We start from the raw sequence: 15,162 nt of genomic DNA, 5'->3' as shown, positions 1-15,162 counted from the left end.
CTTGAATACTGCATGCAGATCTGGTTGTCCCATCTCAAAAAAGATATATTGGAATGGGAAAAGATACAGTAAAAGGCAACTAAAATGATGAGGGGTCTGGAAAAGCTTCCATATGAGAAAAAATTAATAAGACTGGGACTTTTGGAAACGAAACAACTAAAGGGCAGGGGGAGATATGATAGAGGTCTATAAAATCATGACTTGTGTGGAGAAAGTAAATAAGGAAGAGTTAATTACTACTTCTCATAACAAAAAAATTAGGCATCACCAAATGAAAGTAATAGGCAACACTTTTAAAACGAACAAAAGGAAGTATTTCTTCACACAACCTGTGGAACCACTTCAACCTGTAGAACTCCTTGCCAGAGGATGTTGTGAAGGCCAAGACTATAACGGGGTTCAAAATAGAACTAGATAAGTTCACGGAGGACAGGTCCATCAATGGCTATTAGCCAGGATAGGCAGGGATTGCTGTTTGCCAGAGGTTGGGAAAGGCCAACAGGATGGATCACTTGATGATTACCTTGTCTATTCATTCCCTTTGAAGCACCTGGCATTGGCCACTGTTGGAAGACAGTATACTGGGCTAGATGGACCACTGGTCTGACCCAATATGGCCATTCTTATGTTCTTATATGTTCTCATGCAATGTAAAGTATTCCCAAATGTTTGTGCTTGGGACACAAGGAGAGATCCAGTGCAGGGCTGGATTTGCTGTGTAAATCAAAGCACTGGTCAATCTGGTGTGGTGCCCTCACCCTGGCAGTGGCCAGCATCTGGATGACAGAAATACAAAAACTTCTCCAGCAATGCACCAGGCCAATTATGCAGTGATGGGAGGAAATGGCTGCTGGTTTGTGAGGCACCTGAAAAATTGGACTCCATCTGAGAAGTTGTGGCATCCCTATTCTGCACCTCACCGCATGCCTGATACCCCAAGTTCCTCAGCACTCATATGGGGCCTAGTCTAAAGCCCATTGGAGATAACTGGAGTCTTTCCACTGACTTAATAGAGTCCCACACTGCAAAGAAGGGCATCAGTGCATTACACGCTGCTCTCAGGAGTGTATGGCAGAACATTACCAGCTGTCTGTTGGGTACAGTCAATTTTTAGGTAGAGATATGGGGCCGATGAGTTCTCCTTTGCTAAGGCAAAGATCATTATGATTGTTGTGTAGAGAAGCCAGGTGATCTAGTGAATAAAGCAGGGAAAGAAGTCAGGATTTCAGGGTTCTGCTACTAACCGTGATCTTGGGCAAGTCCTTTACTTCCTCCCCATCTCACTTTCCCTATGTGCAAACCAAGAGTAGTTAATAATTCCCTACCTGAGGCTTAACTTAGTACTATTTGTAAAAGGGCTTTGAGCTCAATGGGAGACGGACGCTATGGAAGGGCAAGGTATTGTCACACCTTAACAACCATATCATTATGTCTTCTTTCACAAGTGGACCCTGCACTACAGCTTTTAACTTCCAGCCCCAAGCAGATAACATCAGCACCTAGGACAGAGGCGGCCAGTCCTGTCAACAAAGGTAAACTGTCTTGACTAAAAAGAATCTAAATTTTGTCGGTCGGGGGAGGGTGGTGGGAGGCTGAAATTCAGGTGCTGAGTTTTCAGTTAGTTACAGTGGATGAGATCCTCAGCTGCTGTACATTGATGCGACTCCATTGAAACCAGCCACACAATGCTGATTTACACCCGCTGAGGATCTGGTTCATGAGTCCTATTCCCTCGCTGGCCTTGATGGTTGTAGCTGCAGCGACACCTGAATATACCTAAGCCAGCTTTGTGAAAGCCAGGTGTTTACGGTTAGGCACCTAAATCCTTTGAGTGGCCTGATTTTCAGAGGTGCTGAGCAACCACATCTCCCATTTCTCATAGAGCCTAAATATGGGTTTCAGTGTCTTACTTCAGCACTGTGACAGGGTCAGACTAGATGGCTACCGGAGAGTGCTAGAAGGCCAATATATCACTGCCAGGTTCAGCAAGTCCCTTTTCCCCTGGTAGCTGAGCAGGGGTTACTCCAGGTTCATTAACACACCTGGAGCCAATCAAGGCCCCACCCAGGACTTGTCAAAAGCCTCCCCTCCAGAGAAAGGGTGTGGCTGGAGTTGTGAGAGTGAATCGAGCTACCAGAGTGTGTGAGCAGGGAAGATGCTGTCAAGAGCCAGGAGGGTTTTGAAGGAGCAGAACACTGGCAGAGGAGAACCCTGCAGGTACAAAGACTGGGGCAGGGACAAACCCTGCCCAAAGAGGGCAAAGGACCTTTCCCAGGCCTGGAGGCCTAAGAGAAGAGAACCCGCCAGAAGGGAAAGATTGAGCTGGACATTTGATTTGGGCATTGCCACGCCCAATGGGGCTGTCAGGGGTCCAGAGCCTCCCCTGGAAAGGAGGCCAAGAAGGGCCCCTGTCCCAGCAGGGTCCAGACATTAAGCCAAGGGGCACGGGGCAATAACCCAGGGAAGCTAGCAGCTTTCCTGAAGCCACAGCACAAGGCTGCTACTTGTCGGGTCCCTGAGTTGGGGGCTGGAGTCAAGTGTGGGACTGGGCCCACCCCCACTCCCTACTGGTCATTCACTGCAGGGGAAAGAGCTCCAGCACAGAGGCAAAGGCCTGTGAGAACCAGAGACAGGACCAGGAGCCAGCAGGGAGCGGCCATCTCAGAGGGGCTGTCTTACCCACCCCCACCACTAGAGGTGGAAGACCACTAAGGAGCAAAGCAGGTCCCTGACCTGCCGCTAGACGGATGCGCTGGACCTGCCGAGGGAGAGGAAGAGCTTTGCCAGAGCACCCGTGTTTGAAAACGCTGGCCACAGTGCCTGACTCCGTTATCTCCTCCTCCTCTGTCCTTCTCTTGTTCACTACACTCCTTTGCCGTGTCTCAGACTGTGAGCTTGCAGGGTAGGGACTGTCTGGCGCGATGTGTCTTTATACAACACCTCACGCAATAGGGCCTGACGGAGGGCTCGAGCGGTAGAACCTATTACAGAAACAAGACAAAAGAATATATTAACGAGTGACCTGTATAACTTAATAGATTGTAAAGGAATACTTGATTGTCATTAAATCTCTTCCCCTTGTAACCCAAAGAGGAGGGTGCTCGGATGAGCTATCCACCCAGGGAAGAGTTAATCTGGGTAAGAGACATTCACATGTTTAGTCTTTAAAGTCTCGATACAGGAAGGGCCTTAAGCATCTGCTTAATTTTAAGCATGTGCGTAATCCCACTGCTTTCAATGGTATGCGCATGTTTATACCCCTGCCTGAATCAGGACATAAATAGCTAAAATAAAAACAATAGTTCATTTGTCTTTCAAATGTGCCTAAGCATGTATTTAACCACTTGATAGAATCAAAGACTTTTACACCATCTAAACAACCAGTAACCAGCGTAACGGCAGAGATTACCACAGCCCCAGCCATGGCCTCCACACCATCCTATGCAAGGGAGACCACCTCACCCCTAACAGACCCCATCTCACAGCTCAGAACTCGCGAGCCTGCACGGGGAACACTTGCAACAACCACAACTGGGATCAGGTCATCAAAGGTGCCTGCTAGTGTGACCACGGAAGACACAACACAACGGCGTACAACAGCCACCCAGAACACACACACCTCACAGTTCGGGACTGACAAGCCATTGTTGGAAACCGTTACAACGGAAGAAGCAGGATCAACAGCAGTGCCAACCAATCTGACCACGGGAGACTCAACACAGCTTCCCACAACAGTCACCCATGACACTGAAGGTTTGTCACCAACTATCCCCTAGTAATCGCATGACCTAAACCACTAGTGACTCTGCCTGTTGGGTACCTTGTTTAACCATTTCAGTATTACCTAGTACATCAGAATATTCACAGGGACTATATGCACCTGTGGGCCTTGTCCACACACACACACTGCACCAGTTGAACTCAGGTTTTGTCTACATACAGAAGTTGCACCGGTTTAACTTAAATCAGTTTAAAAAACAATTTAGTTAAACTGATACAAACCCCAGTGTGGACACTCTCATCTCAGTTTAAATCTGGTTTATATCAATGTAGCCAGCACCTGTAATTAAGGTATAAATAAGTGTCCTATTCCAATACAATAAATTCAGTAAAAACATCAATTTACATTACATTGAAATCATACACTCTTCATTTTACATAAGAGTGTCCACACACAGATCTGCACTGAAATAACTAGAGCTGTGAATGAAAACCAATTCAGTTATTTTGGTTCCAGTTTACATGTAAACAAACCCTTACAGGTGCAGTCTAAACTGAAGTAGGCCCATTTTAAAATCCATTTAGATGTCCACACACAAAGTTGTACCAGTTTAACTGAATTGGTTTAAAACTCCTATCTGTCACACTGACCAGTATGGTCTCCTTGTTTTCTATTGCCCTTGTCTTATACTTCAATTATAAACTCGCTGGGGTAGGGACGGACCGTATTTTTGGGCTGTGTTTTTATAGCACTTAGCACAAAGGGGTCTATCAGTGATCTACAACTGGCACTCCTTGGCACTACCACAACAGAAGTAATAGTGGTCAAGCCAATGCAAGTTTATGTGGGTCTTATTTCGGTTTAAGAATGACTTACTTCAGTTAATGTAATCAGTTAAAAAGAATATGGGATTATGCTAAAATGAAATAAGCCATTCCATCCACAATAAGACTATCGTCACGGGGTTTTGCACTGGGGCTAGTTAAACTGATGCGACTTCTGCATGCAGACAGCTCTGCTCCATCCACTTCTTCCTCGCTGAAATGGTTTGGATTGATACTGCCACAAAAGGAAAGCATGAGTACTCCGTGGTATCGGGGCCATAACTGCTTTAGCTAACCAGGCATCGCAATAACCTGCGAAGGCGGGAACTGAGCCCAGCTCACTTCCTCTCTTATTGTTGCTCCTGTGATACAAACACACAAACTAAATACAAAGCACTCGTGGAAACGTTCATATAAAACCTGGGTACGTGGCAGCTGTATTTCAAACTTGGGTGCTTACTTGAGACCTTCTTCTAGAGGGGCTGAGCCCCTCACGGGTCCCTTTTGTTTTTATGGGAGCGTCTCTGATGATCAGGCCATTAATTTAGGTTCCTGAATATGGATTGAGATGCCTATCTGGGGGCACGCAAGTGTGAACAGTTGGGCCTAAGATGTAATGGAAAAGGCCAAGTAGGCAAAGGGACGGCCCAATGATTTGGCCCAGTCTAGGGTTTGGGGAATGGAAGAAAAGAACAAGTAATCTGTCCTTAAATCTGTACCTTATTTCTTGCTGCTTCATTCTGCCCTCCATTTATTTCTTCCCTGCTCTCATTCCTCCCTTCTTGGCGCCTCTTCTAGCCTTTTAACATTTTCTTTTCTTCTTTCTTTCTCTTCCCTTTTTATTGTTTTCACTCCTCCGCCCATCTTGCCCCTCTTCCCTTTCCAAGGTGCTACACGCTCCCCTCGACTTTCTGTTCTCCCCACCCACCCAGCTGCCAATAGATGCTTCTGCCAGGTCTCTTGATTCCCCAGCTCCTTCCCCATGGTCTTTCACCGCCCCAGCCCACCCCACTCCCTGGGACCTAGGCCCCCACACCTTGTGGATCTTGGATCCTCTTCATCCCCACGGGGTTGTTTAACCCCCTCCTTCTTTCACCTCCCTCCAGCTCTCTCAATTCAGTGTCGCCTCTTTGCTCCCTTACTGCCCTCCCTCCATCCCCAGCCATCGTACAGAGGGAGACAACAGCATCTATAGCTTCTGCCGTGGCCCCAAGGGTGGGGCATTGGGAGGCAGGCCTGGAAAGGAGGAGGAAGCAGAAGAAGGGGAGTTGGCTGTGGTTTTCCCTGAGCACTCCGGCCCTGCGTTCACGTCACTGGGCAACAGGCCGAGGCAGCACACACCGACCCAGCCTCCTCGGCTGAGACACACTAACCCTAACCTCACACAAGCCTGTGGCGTCACCTCAGCTCCACGCTCACCAGCTAACCTAGCGCAGGACTAAAGTCACCTGTCCACTTTCCTATCTGCATGCTAATCTGCAGCATCCCCAACTGGTCGAGTCCTGCCCACCCCCACCTCCCCAGATCACCTCGGGCACAAGCCACAGCCCCCGGCTAGTCCAGCCCCGGGTCTCCACAGCACTCCGCCAGTTCAGCTTTTAAATGAAAGGTTGAAAAATTCAAAATATTTTCAACGTTTCAAAAAAAAAAAAAAAAAAAAATGTCATCTCACCGTACAAAATGGACCAAAAATATCAGGGGGGAAACATCACAAAATATCACTGAAATTGTTCCTGATTTTGAAACGCCAAGATTCCGTAGTACACACCGAGGAATTAAGAATAGAGTCGGGATGTGTGTGTGTGTGTGTGTGTGTGTGTGTGGTGGGGGGGGGGGGAGGAGAGGAGGAACTCTGTAATGTCCTGGGGTGATCTACCTACATAGCCAAAATAGAAACAGCCCCTGAAGAATTCATCCCAAGTCTTCCATGAGACCCCCTTGCACACTGGGCATGGAGGTGAAGTGCTGTGCTCGGCCATTTGGATGCCTGGGTCAGCGAGGAGGAGCTGCATGGCTTCCGGAGGGAATGCACTCCAGAGGTGCAGCAGGCTTCTCCCTGCCTGGCCAGCCAGCTCTCCTATGAATAGGATTATATGATGGATTTGATGGCCCAGGAAATCCCTTCCAGTCCTATATCCTAGCTGATGCAGGGGGCAGCCCGGTGTCACCTCTCTGCCCCTTCCCAATCCTGCTTTGGGGTGCTAACAGACCAAGGCCACTAGGAGGACGTGACTCCTGTGCTCAGGGAAGGGGAACTGCAGGAGAATGGGGTGGGGAGGCTCTTGCCAGCATCTCTGTCTTCTGACTACTTACATAGGGGCTAGGCACAATCTGGCTGTCAACTGCTCATTAATGCAGAATCAGAAGGTGAAATCCAGCCTCCGTATCAGTGGGCCAAACTTTGTTGGAGTCACTGGAGCTGTACCCACTTACACCAAGGCCTGATTTGGCCCTTAACCCATTAATTCAAGGTGCTCAGAAATGAGACACACCAGGCATTAATTGGAGAATTGTAAATCCCCTTCTCCCCCATGACTCACACACAGGCAGTCACTCACTTCAGCACAGCCTTTGGTTTTGCTTTGGTTAAAAAGTTGCACTGCAGTTTTTCGAGGGGGAGGGAGGAATATACTTGCTGCTTCTGTGGAGTGGGATCCAGCTGTAAACATGTATTCTTCTGTGTTCTTTTACAGTTTCTTCTCGAGTTATGCTCTCGTCTGTGGGTAAGAATTATTCTATTATATAAAGGGTTACAGTCTATAAATGTGAGAGGGCGTGGTTTGTTTACTTCTTACATGTCAGCAGCCAAATCCAACTCAGACTGGAATTGCATCGGATCCCTCCAGCTAGGCAGCATCAGGTCTGCAAGGTATTTGGATGGGAGACCTGCTAGGAAGAAAAGCTGATGTGCTGCAGAAAGCAGTACTGTCGGTGTAATGGTTGGCCATCTTCCCTGCACATCTTCAGAGTACCAGATCACTAGTCAATGAAATAACAATCCCTGTGGCACTTTTCCCTTGAACTCCAATCTGGCCAGGACACCAGGGTGATTAAATCCTGACCTGCAGCTGTCAGATCACTGGTCTTTATTTTAAATACAGAAGAGTTTAGTTTTTGTTTTCTTCTTTGGCAGGGTTTCCCATGTTGCTGCTGGCCATTGTAGCTGGTGTTGTGTTGTGTTGTGTCTGGAGGCAGCGAGTGTAAGTATTCCAGGAATGTAATTACATAATGATACAGTATAACCAAGTTGCAGAAAAAAAAGTAGCCTGAGATTTTTCAAAGCCAAGCGAGGAATTTAGATGCACAACTCCCATTAATTCCAATGAGAATTGTGCAACTGGGCATCTAAATCTCTTAGTTGGAGAAACAGATTATGACTGGGATTGTCCAAGCTGCCTAACTCAGACTATAATTAAATTTTCACTGGGGACACATCAGTTAAGCTGCCATTAAGCACTGATGAGTGAAATTCTCCCCTGTGCTGAGGGCTATCCTATGTCCTATGCACCTCCTAAATTCTGCCTACATCCTCAAAATAGGGCTTAACTGGAACTTAAGTGGGGAACAGGCTCTGTGTTGGCCCTCTACACATGAATGAAATTCACTTTGATGCTATTAAGACACAGTTTCCAAACTACAAAATACCTGGAACAACTGGGGCCATCTGTTGTATTTTTAAATATTCTCCTATTTTATAACTAGTCTTTTACGTTTTGTTATTTACATTTTTTAAACAAAACCTACTTACAAGGAGTCCTAATCACAGTGTAGACATGGTTTTTAGCATAGCACTTGGAAAGAGTTCAGAAGAGCAATTAAGAACTGGAATTATTTAAGAGGCAGCCAGGATTCATTCATAAAGAAAGGCCAAAGATCCCATTTTAACAGAAGACTTTAATTTGCCTCCATTTTTGTGCCTATAAATAGCTGCATCCATAATTAACTGTGGGAATAAACACTGTCACTGAGATATCTAAGTGTCTGATTTGTGAACTAGTCACATATGCAGGCAAGTCAACCCAGTTAGGTATAAGTGGGATGTTGTGTCCGCAAACATGGAGGTCACTTTCCAAAATTGAGCCCTACATCTGCTAGAGAGGCAGAAAGCTGGAGCATAGTTCTCTTATGCAAATTTTAAAGGATAATTATTGCTGACATTGGCTAAACAGGGGCCATAATAACAATCATTAACTTACTTGTAGGGTGTAAACCTGACAGAAGGAAGAGAATTATTCAGGGTTGGACAAGGGTGAAACGAAGAATAAGGTGATGAAATCTAGAAGGGAAGATTCAGCTAGAATATCTCAGGAAACTGTCACGAGATATTGAGCTACTGAGATTGTGAAATAGCCTCCAAAGGAATGTGATGGAAGGCCCACAGCATGAGTCATTTAAAGTTAGAGAAGGTAGAGCACTCCCAAATACACACCAACGATCAGTGCAGTCTTGAAGGGACTGTAGATGGGTGAATAAACTGTTCAAGTAGGTCTTTTCCATCTCTCATTTCTGTGGGCCTGATTCTCATTTAGACTAAATCTCCTTTACGACATGTGGACACCGTACCCTAGTGTAATGGAATAGCCCAGAAGCCTCTCCTGGTATCTAATTAGTCAATAATCAAAGTCCAAGAATCTCTGTGATTCATGTGTTTTCCCCTTCACAGTTCACATTCCTGGTCAGCATTTTAGCATGCAGACTGCATAGCAGATGCCTTTCACCGCAAAACAGTTGCCAACAGTTGCTGATCCCATTAATTTTTCCTTTTGCAGCCACACGAGGCAACAATACACAATAACACTGACAACCTTTCCCATGGCTCCAGATGAGTCAGAACAAATGGATGGAACAGCACAAGAAGACAATGACTCAAACAATCCAGAACACTCAAGTGAAAGGACAGAGATGGTGCCATCATCTTGTGTGACACCTACTGGTTGAACAATAATGCTTAGTGAAATCAGTGAATCCATTAAACTTGAAAGGGGAAGGATCCTTGCTGCTTACAAAGACCAACAGGTCAGGTGCATTAAACGCTGACTTGTCAATTACCACATACCAGCTACTCGACACTGGAAATATAGCCTCATTTCTAAGCCGTGGCAAGTATGTGGTTTCCTATCCCATCATCATTTCAAAGAGAGGACAGGAATGGTCTCATAAACCTTATTACATCCCTGTTCTGTACTTTGTCCTTTGAGCTGAGTTATGTCCTATACCCATAAGAGAGTATCTAGATAACTTGGACATATATTTCAATTCTTATTTTAATGAATGGCTGCTTTCAAAAGAGAAACTACACAAGAATTTAAATGCCCAAGAACTGTCCATGTGGAAAGTTCTGAAGAACTACAGGTGGCGTCCTATATGCCGTGAAAAGACAACACCAGAGAAGAAGCGATTGGGAGCTGATAGTGAATAACACAGCCTAGGACTACCCACGACCTGAACATAAGAAAACAAAGGTGAGATGCAAAACATCTTTTGTATATACTTAATTCACAAACAAACAAACAAACAAACAAACAAACAAACACTGGGCCTCATTTTCAGATGCTCAAATTCCTGCAGCTTCCATTGACTTCAGCTGGAATTGTGGGTAGTCAGAACATCTGAAAATCAGACCTGTTGGGATTTTATTTAAGTGAGTGGAGTTGCATACACTTGGATTTGTAAGAAGTAGTTTCATTTTTACATTTACAGTAAGGATTAAAAATATCTCATCAAATAAATTGAAAACAGTTGGATAAGCAAGCTTAGAAATTCCCCCAGATGCTTCCTAACAATGGTAGGTCTGTTCATCTGTGGAACAGCATTCCAAGGAAAATGTTGGAATCCCCCTGTTAGGTCATTTGAAACTAGACTGGACAGAGCATTGGGAAATCTACTGTGAGGCACAATCTCACCCTGCCAACAGAGATGAACAAGGTGACCTTATCTCTAAATGGAACAGAAGAAAGAAACAGTGAAGGGAAACAAAACATTAATGGAGGCATAGAGAGGAGAGGAAGCTGCCTTCATACCCAGAGAGAGGAGGACTAATCGTTAGTCTAGAAAGGGGCAGAATTAGAAGGGATATGATGGAGGTATTTAAAACAATAGAGAAGGTCAATCAAGTGCTTAGGCCCTTTCACATAAATTCAGAACAAGAGGGAACTTGATGAAATTAAAAGGAACAAGTTTGAAACAGATGGAAGGACATAACCTTTGTGGTCATACATGATCTGTTTCTATTTTAGGTACTTATTTGCCCACCATCTGTACTAACTAAAATCTGCATAATCTGTAATCTATACATCTCTCTCCCATCTCATCTGTTGGGTAGGGCAGCGCTAATTATCCCCATTTTACAGAGGGGGAATTGAGTCATCAAGAGACTAAGTGACTTGCCCAAAGTTGCACAAGAAGTCTGTGGCAGAGCAGGGAGTTGACCCTGGTGCTCTCGTTTCAGATGCGTGCCCTAGTCACTAGACCATCCTTCCTCTCTGAGTTCCTGTATTGCTTTTGCAGGATATTGAAGAAAAATGTTTAATAAGAACTGGAAAAAGCTTTAAAGCCATCTTTCCATCTACATAGCACCTACAGGTACTCCAGACTGGGTGACAATCGTAGAGGACAGCCATCCTCATGTTTCAGGACCATAAACTGATCATTGGCTGCAGTCAGACAGAGTTCCTCTCTTACTCTATGGTCTAGTATGGCACAGTTACGTACATCATGGTGGGTATATGCTTACCCGCTGTGATGCCGGGAGTTGGTATCCCGTCTCAGACAGCGGCCAAGCCAGATGGACGTTGGTCTGTCGCACGACAGCAGCCCGCATGTTCCTTTCCCTTTCATTCAGTAGCTATTTCACCCCCGCACCAACAGCAAACAAAGCCGGGGGCAAAAGCTTCCCAGGTATGGAAAAAGCTGTGCCATCCCCAGGCGAGATTGTTCAGGGGAATAAACAGGAAACAATCAGTTAACTGGGAAATGTTATCTGTGACCTCTTGCCCTGCACTATGACTCATGGAGAGGAGCCGGACATCAATAGCCTTCTGTATCCAATATCGCAGAGGGCACTGACCCAGCTTATTTCTTACCACGGATCTTGGGGAAGATTCGTATCAAATAATGAAATCTTGTAGATCGAGAGAGACTGAGAGGCGTTTCCTTTCCATGTCTTGAGTCTCATTTTGAAGAGAGCCCCGAATCAGCCCCGCTTTTTGCGGGTACCATCAGTTGGTTAGGTGGGTGAGCGCTAGCAGGCGGCCTGCAAAAGCAGAGACCACTGATCAAAATCAGGCGCCAATGTGCAGCCCCAGGTATTGGAGCTGTTCCCATTATCAAACACGGTTTTGGACAGCACGGAGGACAAGCCAAGGCTCAGCCCAGAGATAGCCGAGCCCCAGCCATACCACGTAAAGTGAGGTGGGGGGTGCTGAAAGGGACAATGGCCATAAAGGACATGGAGACCTACAGGCTGGCAAGTTAAAGGCTCAGGAGATGAGACAAGTGGTCTGTGGCAAGCACTGCTCTCCCCGTAAAACCACCACACACCATCTCCACTTTGACCTGCCAAAATGCCTTTCACAAACACAGCCAATTTTATGGCACGCCCTCCTGCTGCCCAAACCTTTATGCATCTCATCCCGCAGCAATTCCCACCTGCCTCTGGAGCTGCCCCACAACAATATTACACACGACGTTTTGTTCCCTGCATGTGTCAATGTGTATGGACCTACGCCATTTATTAAAGCAACATCTTAACTTCATCCAGTGGTGACTAAACACGCACCCTGTTGTCTTGCCCATCTCCCTTCCCCTGGGTTCTATGACTTCTGTTATCCATTCTCTTTCAGACAGCATTGACCCCTGAAGCCATCGGGTGAAGAAAACAACTTATTTTCCTGAGTAAACAGCAAGTCTGAGGATCAGAGCACTCATCCTGAACCACTTCCAACTAGTTCGGGATCTGCCACGACAGTTTGCAGTGGGATCTTTCAGATCTTTAGAACCTCAGCCCAGATACTTGCACATTCCAGGTGCTTCCAGAAGACAAGAGACAGGTGTCCTTTGGATCACACCACCACCAGCATAGTTCTGTTACAGATTTTACCAGGACAGTGGGCGCTGTAATGGAAATATTCGGTTAATATTTTACACTGCAATTTTCCCTCCCAGGGAGGGCATGCATCTATATTCTATGGGCTCCTTCTCAAAAAGGCCCCGTTCACCACCTGGCACTAGCCCACATCCAATCCTTTCTCTCACGTTGTGCAATAAATTAACACATTGCTTAGCACCCATGACACTAACAAACATTTTTATGGCCAGGGGATCAGTCTGCAATTCTGTACCCTTTGCAGTGTCTCTAGTAAGAATCGCTGTGGGGCGAGATGGGGAGTTGGTAAAGAGTGGAATATCCAAATGGGGGAGACGGAACAAGTTAGCTCAACAGCCCAAGTTCGGCGTTAATCAGTGCACAGAGCCGAGTCCCCTTGTGCCATGCACACACACAGACGGAGAAATTATTAATCTGGCTCGATGAGTTTCCAAGGAAGACTGTCTCCAGGAACGGCTAAAAGCAACTGAGTCCCAGCACACCACCTTAAATCTGTACTCACTTAGCTTCACACATTGCCTCTGTCTACATCAAAGACATTTGCACTAGTGTAACTATAGTGATATAGTTACCCTCGTGCAAGCCCCTGATGTGCTGCACCAATGGAAAGCAGTATTTAGAACGACACGTTACTGGGGTAAGCTTTACTATACTTTTTGCAGCATGTCTTCACTAGGCATTTGCATTGGTGTAACTCCACTGATGTAGTTATGCCAGCACGTACTTCTCTACAGCAGGCAAGGCCATGGGTCACCCGGAAGTGCTACTGACTATTCCGGTTCTCCCTGAACTGCACAACATACATCAGCTTTAAGAAAAATGTGTGCTGGATAGAGTGAGATACTGGGAGTCAGGACTTGTGGCCCAGGCCACAGCCTCCAGTGAAGAACTGTCTATAGGAGACTCTGTGCCCTTTTTAATTCTTTGTGTTGGATAAAGACGCCTGAAAGGTTGTCTCCCCGTCTCCACCTTTCTTTCTTTAAACTGAGAGATGTCAACTCTGGTGTTTTCTGATTTAGCTGGAAGACTTACTGGGGAAAGTCACAGAGTACATCCAGTGTTAGACCCCCAAGCGATGAGTTTTTAAACATAGACAGTGTTCTCCCAAGTGTTAATCAAGCGTTGCACTGCAGTCAGGTAGGACCACAGAACAACACTAAGAATTTTAAGTTGTCTGAATAACAATCCCCTCCACTCTCGACTGCTCAGGTTTCACGCTTGGTTCTTGGGCTGTCACTAGCTCGCCACTAGTCTTCCAGCCTAGACACGACTCGAATTTATTAAGTAAATGGCGTTTTTGGGGGGGAGGGGAGGGAGAGGAGGAGGAAAGGGAGGAAAAATGAACAAAAGAAAAATTTCAACCCTCTTTTATACACCATAAATTAAATTAGCAAAATAGGCACAATCTGAGTGTTTTTTTTAAACCAGGGGTCTTCAGTTTTTTCACCTGAGGGGCCACATTGCAACTTTTTTCTCACTCCGGGGGGCCGGTGAGCAAATTTCAGAGGGGGGGGGGGGGGTGCTGCTGCACCTGGCTGGCACAGGGCTGCTCCTCTGCTCTGGTTAGCTCGGGGGATGGGGCTGCTGCTGCGCCTGGCTGGTGTGGGGCTCAGAGCGTTTGGGGTTGGGGCGGTGCTGGCCCGGCGAGCTGGAGACCAGCCTTTGGTGGGCCGGACTCTGGTGCATGGTCTGGGGGTTGGACAAGTCTGTTTTAAACCCTTTATCCAACAGAATAGATGGGACTGACATGAGAACAAAGAGCTCTGAACCGAAGAGATTCCAAAGTGGGGTGAACCCCAGAATGTCATTCTGAATTTTGCTGTATGAATATTTTTTATCTTAGACACAGGACCAAGGCCATAAATGCCCTGCAAATACAATAAAACAGATGATTATTTGCATTGCTGTAGTGCCTAGGAACTCGAGTCATGGTGCTAGGTGCAACATGAACACACACACCAGCACCAGCCACCAGACACGTCTGTCCCATAAAACTCTTTTAGGGATAGTTATTAATCACCAGTGCTCCGGGGTTAGACTGCAACGCCTATACCCACAGCAAGGCTGCTACTCCGGCTCAGCTTTAAGGTTGAATTCATTATTCTAACTAGAAACAGGTTCACAGTTGCAAAGCCGGGTCTGGATTTGAACTTCTCTGGGATCCAGCCTTCGATCCGGAGTTTTGGTTCAGGCCCATCTGTAATTGAAGACACGGAAAGAGACACCAGGGTATGTCTACATTGCATCTGGGAGCGAGCCGCCCAGCCGGAGTTCACGGACGGCTCACGCTACCGTGTGGACGTTGCTTTGACACCGCAGCTCAGGCTGGAACTTGGACTCTCAATTCCCTTCCCTCCCCACCCCGGCTGGAGAGCCTGAGCGCCAGGTCAGGTCACCATGTCTGCACGGCTATTTTTAGACCCCATAGCACCCGTCTTTGAACCTGGGCTAGGAGACTCACTCCCCAGCTGCGCTTTAGACAAACCCTAAGAGGCTTGATCCTACGAAGTGTT

General features: G+C 46.4%; 1 long non-coding RNA gene across 1 annotated transcript; it reads left to right on the top strand.

Moving 5' to 3' along the window:
• Positions 1–3,383: 3,383 nt before the first annotated feature.
• Positions 3,384–13,983, top strand: LOC137144579 (uncharacterized). The gene is made up of 5 exons (XR_010917429.1): positions 3,384–3,753; positions 7,239–7,268; positions 7,679–7,745; positions 9,315–10,007; positions 12,387–13,983. It is a non-coding gene; the product is annotated as an uncharacterized lncRNA (long non-coding RNA).
• Positions 13,984–15,162: the final 1,179 nt, after the last annotated feature.

The sequence above is a fragment of the Emydura macquarii genome, unplaced genomic scaffold (assembly GCF_026122565.2).
Source record: "Emydura macquarii macquarii isolate MOO-44397 ecotype Brisbane River unplaced genomic scaffold, CSIRO-AGI_Emac_v2 contig_3470, whole genome shotgun sequence".
Taxonomy (NCBI): domain Eukaryota; kingdom Metazoa; phylum Chordata; order Testudines; family Chelidae; genus Emydura; species Emydura macquarii.
Note: the sequence above shows the minus strand (reverse complement) of the source record. Positions and strands in the feature narration are given on the sequence as shown.